This window comes from Adiantum capillus-veneris, chromosome 6, assembly GCF_014529385.1.
Source record: "Adiantum capillus-veneris isolate H3 chromosome 6, ASM1452938v2, whole genome shotgun sequence".
In the NCBI taxonomy this organism is placed as follows: Eukaryota; Viridiplantae; Streptophyta; class Polypodiopsida; order Polypodiales; family Pteridaceae; genus Adiantum; species Adiantum capillus-veneris.
In genome coordinates this window covers 41,945,225-41,952,001 of record NC_140936.1, presented here as the reverse complement: position 1 = coordinate 41,952,001, position 6,777 = coordinate 41,945,225, and positions in this window count along the sequence as shown.

Sequence of the window (6,777 nt, the reverse complement as noted above, 5' to 3'; positions counted from 1 at the left end):
GGAAGCCATAAGCTTTGAGCACTCTTAACTCTTTTCCAAGCGTCCATAGCCCACTCTAATCCAAGCTTCCATAGCCACTCTATTCAAAGAAGCCATAACTCAAGTCGTAATCTCTTTCTCAAGCCATAATTAATCATTTTCCTGGGATCTCTCTCTCTCTCTCTCTCTCTCTCTCTCTCTCTCTCTCTATCGATCTTAAAGCAGCAGAGGAAGAACGAAGGAGGTAACTATTATCAAGGCAAGCTCGGCAAGCCAATGAAGGCAAATTAACATGATGTAAGGAGTTTAATAATTTAAGTAGTGGGACTGTTAATTGTCCGCTTTGGGTAATCAAGCTTTAGAATCGTGTTCAAGTTGTCAGTTTTAAGCTTTGTCTACATTAATTGTGTTTGTTGCAACTCTCTTCCACACACCACTCACAGCAAGAGGCCCCGCGCCTTCCTGGCTTACCTTTCAACACAAATCCCCCGATAGCGTAACGGTCATTGCATAAACTGTAACATTCCATACATGGATTCATAGCTTAGTTGGTGGGAAATTCGTATTACACATTGGGGTGGCATTATGACGTGCGTAGAAAGTAGCTCTGATGGACCAAACACTCCACGCACAAACGTTGCGGAGAGCAAGTATGGCAGTTGGCTAGCAGGGGAGGGTTTTCATAAACGCATTTCATTATATGATGCATGTACAACTGACCTTGCAAATTCCATCTTACAGAGCACAAAGGCCATTTCATACAGCCATGGAAAACACATTGGGAAGGGTCCATCAATACAAAAGCTTGCGAAACGCCATGAAAAACGTCCCAACCAAGTGATAAGAGCAGTGAATGAGACTACTGAGTGTTGGGGTATAGGCGCCTGTGCCTTGCCCGACCACTGACTTGATTGGGCGCCCACTGACTTGTATACCTTATACATAGCATAAGTGTATAGGGGGCTGCTCACTCATTGAGTCTCCCCACCCATATCTGTGTGTTGTGTGTCTCCTTCTCTCTCTCACTCTCCATTTGTGGGCTCTCCGATCCCCTTCAATTGGTATCAGAGCGACATGTGTGAGAGCGTAGATGGACGGCTTCGCGATGAACTCGTCGGTTATGGCGGAGAGGTCACAGATCTGAGCAAAGAAATAGAGGAGGCTTGTGGACAATCATACACAAGCTTGTAGGAGAGCTCTCAGGAGCTTCTTAGTGCTCACAGATCAGTCCACAGTTCCTCTACAGATCAGCCCACTGTGTACAACATTTTCCCTCTTCTCGGCAAGCTTTGCAACGGCTACATCGGCAACAGATTGGAGCTTGGAGCTTCCATAGACATGGAAGCATTGTGAGATTGATGCATTCAGCTCACGCATCGAGGTGGGAAGTGAGTTTGAGCCTTTCTATGAGCTCAAAGAAGCACATAAGAAAGTCGTTCAGTTTTTGGCAGTTTGACAGTAGTCTACTGTTTTGCTCATAACTTGAGCTAGAAAGCTTCAATTCCAAAACTTTTTGGTTCAAAACGGAGCTGGCTTCAAGTTGTATGACTTTGTAGAAGGAATTGTTTTCTGATTCGGAGTGCAGGTGGGTCTGAAATTGAAAACACAAAGACTGTTTTTCAGGACAATTTTGGGCTCTGTTGTTTTCTTTGTTGCAGACAGCTTACCCGTGCACACTGTAGGTAGCAGGCACATATGAGGTGGATTGGTTTGATTTGCTCGATTGTGAGAATTTGTAGGTGTTACAAGATCGGGTTTGACTCCCAGGTATAGGTTGAGTCTAGTACTCCCACAGGTGTTGCTAGTTGCAATTCAGTGGTTCTTCTGCAGTGTTGTGGCTAGTATACATGGTCTTTGAGCGGGTAATGCTCTATGTATGCTTATGTGGTGAGCAGTAGATCTTGTAAGCAAGTGCAGAGGTCGATTGTGGATGACATGTATGGTCATCTGTGGTACTCTTTGTGAGCATTTGTTGGACACAGGTTTGCAGAGCTTATGCATGTATGTTGAGTGTAGTTTGATGCGCATTGATTGCTCATTGTATTGAGCTTGCTGGACAATGGTTATTTTGTGTTGATAGCCATTGTGCGTTGAAAATCTGGTGAAATTTTCCTAGGAGTTCTATGCGCATCATTTATGCGATCTAGGTAGAGATTGCGGGTTGCACTCAGCATTTGCGTGTGGTGTTCTCTGCAGTTGGGAGATTTGTGCGTGTGTATGCATCGATACCGCACAGTGTGGGCTTGGTGATTAGCTCATGGTTTGACATGCGTACAATTATCTTGGCACACTCACAGGAGTGAATATTGTGATGTATGCTTGTGTGGCTACGAGCTAGGTAGCCGGATTCGAGCACTAATGGCTTGAGGTTTTTCAGCAGGTTTCAGCTACAGGTTTACAAGTTACAAGTAGGTTTGAGGGCTTATTTGGGCGCTGAATTTTCAGCCATTGTTTCCTCTTTGCAATTGTCCAGGTATGGCTCAGTTGTAGGCTGATCTGGGACACGTTTGTGACTTGTTTATGCAGCTGTTTAAGAGCTGAATTTTGGGGCTGATTTGCAGCCTTTTGTTGATGCGATTTGAGCCAGTTTAGGGCTGATTTGGTTGACATTTGCTACTTATTGTTGGTTGCTCTTTTGCGAGCATTATGGCTGATTTTTCATTTGACTTCCAACGTTATGGTCTGACACAGTTTGATGGTGCAGATTTTGTTGCTTGGAAGGAGCATATGCTTGTTGCATTGGCGGATTTGGGACAGGATAAACCCTTGCGTGGTTTATCGGCGAAGCCCAAGTCTATGCGTGATGATGGCAGGATCTTGATGAGTTAGCCATGTCTACGATTCATTTGCATCTGGTTGAGTCTGTTTACAGGAAGGTCTCAAGGGAGACTACAACTCATGCTTTATGGCATAGTTTACATGCTATGTACGCGACATCCACTATCCTGTAACTGTCTGACTGAGATCAAATCCATATTTTACAGCCATACAGGAGCTTGGTTTACTCTACAGGAGCCTCGTACAGTTGGCATTTGGGATTTGCATCATTGCCATTTGTGGAGAACAATGTGGTTACACTACTGCGAGAGATTTTATGCGTGGATTCGCATGAGCATTGTAGGTGCTGGTGAACTCTTTTTTTTTGAGAGAATTTTCTCGTTGCAGTTTGCTTCTTTTGGATTAGTTGAGTGCATTTCATTGCTACCGTACCTAGAGTAGAGTTACAGCTCTTGGTTATTTTTGACATTCACTTATAGTAGTCAATATGTGTGAGACTTTCGAGCCTAGGACAATGACTCATGAGAGACGGTGTTCTCGTTCGTGTCGACACTTGAGATGTTGGCATTGTGGTCACATAGGGCACATTACGGCGATGATTTCGTCGTATGAGACAGCATAGGAGACAGGCTAGTCTCAAGATGCAGTAGATGCTATAGGCTCCGTTGACTTGAGAGTTGTAGGATCAGATATAGAGTCTGAGTACCCTAGTGACAGCGAGGTCACATTTGCTTCTTGTATTACTCCTGATTTTTTGACGTCTAAGGATAGTGCACTGCTTTTGCAGTGGGTGCTAGACAAGGATGCTACTTTTCATGTCACTCCGTATCGTGATTGGTTTAGTAGCTATTCTAGCAGAGTGCATGGTAGTGTGCGATTGGCAGATGGTTCGCTGCATGAGATTGTTGGTTCAGGAGATGTGAGACGTCATTACCGAGCGGTGCATCGTACGTGCTCAGAGATGTGCATCACGTGCTAGATTTGATGATGAGTTTGATCTCCGTTGGTCAGCTCAGGGATAGTGGATGTCGGGTATCGCTGCTTGAGTGATCTTTTGCATTGCATTTGGGTTCACTAGTGATTGCGAGAGATGCTACAATTGGCACATGGTACCCATTGCACGTAGTACTGGTGCAAGATGGTCGAGTCTCAATCTTGTTACATCCATACAGAGACCGAGAGACCCGGACAGTCTCTTTTGCTCATGGGTTGCAGGGTGCTTTGCATGGAGTGCAGAGTAGTGAGCTCGTTGTGCACACAGTTGGGGCACGACTTGAGCAGTCACACAGAGAGGTGACACAGTCAGACATGCATGCTTTGCTAGTGACTGAGCAAAGAAGAGAGTCAGTTGTGCGAGATACTTCTATGCAGGATAGACAGGTAGAGTGGCCTTGCTCTAGTGAGTCACGATAGGAGGACGTTGTGCAAGAGTCTATGCATAAGGAGTTAGAGCATGAGAGCTCTAGTGAGTCACATCAGATTGAATGGTCATGTTTGCAGTGGATGATTGCAGAGGAGGCTGAGATGTCAGCGATTATGCAATCATTCCTTTCTATGCTAGACAGTGAGCATGGGGATATAGTTGTGCAGGATATGTCTTCCAGCAGACACCTAGAGCAACTGGTTTGCTATGAGGTTGCACGACAGGTTGATGCGTCTTTTGCAGACAGTTAGGAGATGCATGTGGCTGACACGCCTTGTCAGTCAGAGATGCCTATTGCCAGGGATATATATGTTGATGCATGCTCTGTAGAGCTAGCAGGGCCCGCTAGCATTGCATCGGCATTCGGTGGTCTCATGTATGAGATGCTGATCTTGAGACCGGATATCACAACTGCAGTGGGAGCATTTGCAGTTGGGGTTGTCAGTCGTTTGTTGACTGATGATGGCATAGTGCATGAGGAAGATATGCAGGTATTGTGTACATACTTGCAGTACGTGTGCGGTACGTCTGGTGGTGTATGGACTTACACGGGAGCAGGACAACCGGATGCAAACGATCACAGCCAGCCAGTGGGCATCGGTTGAGAGCGGTTTTCTCTCGCTTTTTGTAGTCTTTAGACTAGGTTCTCTTGCTTAAAGGCACAATTGCCTTTAAGTGGGAGGTTGTTGGGGTATAGGCGCCCGTGCCTTGCCCGGCCGCCCAGAGTCTGGGCGCCCACTGACTTGTATACCTTATACATAGCATAAGTGTATAGGGGGCTGCTCACTCATTGAGTCTCCCCACCCATATTTGTGTGTCGTGTGTCTCCTTCTCTCTCTCACTCTCCGTCTGTGGTGCTCTCCGATCCCCTTCACTGAGGGCACTCCAATGTATAAACAACCAACTCCATTTTTGACCCCTTCAGTTATGATTTACAAGAACCAAGAGAATAACCTGTAGGATTAGGATCCTATTGGAGATGTGCATAAGGATTCTATACCTGAGGGACAAGTTCCCCCCAAGTCTTCAAGTCTTGACCTTGTTCAGAACCTCCCCACCCCTTCAGATAGCCCTATGAATGATATTGGAAGTCTGTCCTCTTCTTCATTTGATTCTGAGGATTGTGCTATTCCTAATACTCATGGATAATTCTATATTTGCTTCTCAACTTCAAGCTCAAGAAAATTTGGTGAAAGCTCAGATCAGTATGGATGCAGACAAAGCGGTGGATGTTTACATGACCCAAGTTGAGGAAGAAAGACTGCCTTTGCCTCTCTCTTTCTTAACTAAGAGGAAAAATGAGCTTTCTAAAGACCCTACAAGAGTCTCTGTAACCCTATCTAAGCCTTTCAAGAACAACAAAAAATGAAGTGCCCTAATATCAGAGCTATCTCTTTCAACTGTAAAGGCCTGATAGACCCTAACAGAGCTCAGATCATTAAGAATTGGATGATTGAAGCTCATGCCAAACCAAATTTTACCTGTCTTTAGGAGATTAAATCCACTGGTTTAGTACTATCCTCTAATCCTCAAAGACTGGGTGTAGGATACAAGTGGTATACCACTTCTCACTGCAAAGTATGCCCATCTCTTCATCAAAGTTCAAACCTTTGCTAATGGTAATTGGGTATCTGTAACCCTCGACAAACCTTTTGAATATACTCTAGCTTCTATGTATGCATCTAACTCTTCAGGAGAAAGAGCTGCTATATGGGAAGAACTGGCCTGCCTTTGTGTAGGAGAGTTCAACATGGTAGTATCTATCCAGGACAGATGGAATCAGCTTGGGCAAGCCCTAGGAGGCAGAGAAAAGATTCAGTGGGACAATGCAGCCTCAAAGCTAAAATTGGTGGACATTTCTGAGGAAACTGGAATAAGATGGTCTAACAAGCAAAATGGTTCTTGCTATAGGGCTGCTAGACTAGACATAATATACATGTGCAATGATTTGCTCAATGATTTTTGGCCGGTAAGTTGCACTAAGGAAAGCTCTATTATGATGTCTGATCATGCTCCTGTCATCTTAGATATTCAAAAGGATGACTGTAGCTACAAAGCAGGATGGTCTCACTTGGACCAATCCCTTCCGTCTATAGCAATGGTTAGAGAGAAAATAAAAGAAATCTTTGATAACTCTTTCTCAGGTAATACCTTTTCTTTTAAAGCTTGGGACTGTGCTATCAAGAAAACTCAAAAGTCTTTAACTGAGTTTAAAGCTAAGGCCAGAGAAATTAGGAATAGCAAAAGAATGATGATAAGGAGAGAAATTGACGATTTAGAAAAAGGCCTTTCTCCTGGTAATCCTCATAGTCCCCAATTAGGTGAGCTGAAAGCTAAGCTTAGAGATGAAGAGCTCTTATCTGCTAAGGCCTCAATCCTATGGACAAGAGACATTTGGGCTGGCAAGATAGACAAACCTGATAAACATATGTTCACTCTTCTTAAAAAAAAAGAAGGCCAAAGATTTTATTCCCTTCCTGAAAAACAAAGAAGGAGTCATCGTGAGCTCTCATGATCAGAACTTGAAGGTTGCTGAATCTTTTTTCTCTAATATTTTTTCTTCCCCTCCCAAAAGAGGAGCTATCCATACCAAAGCC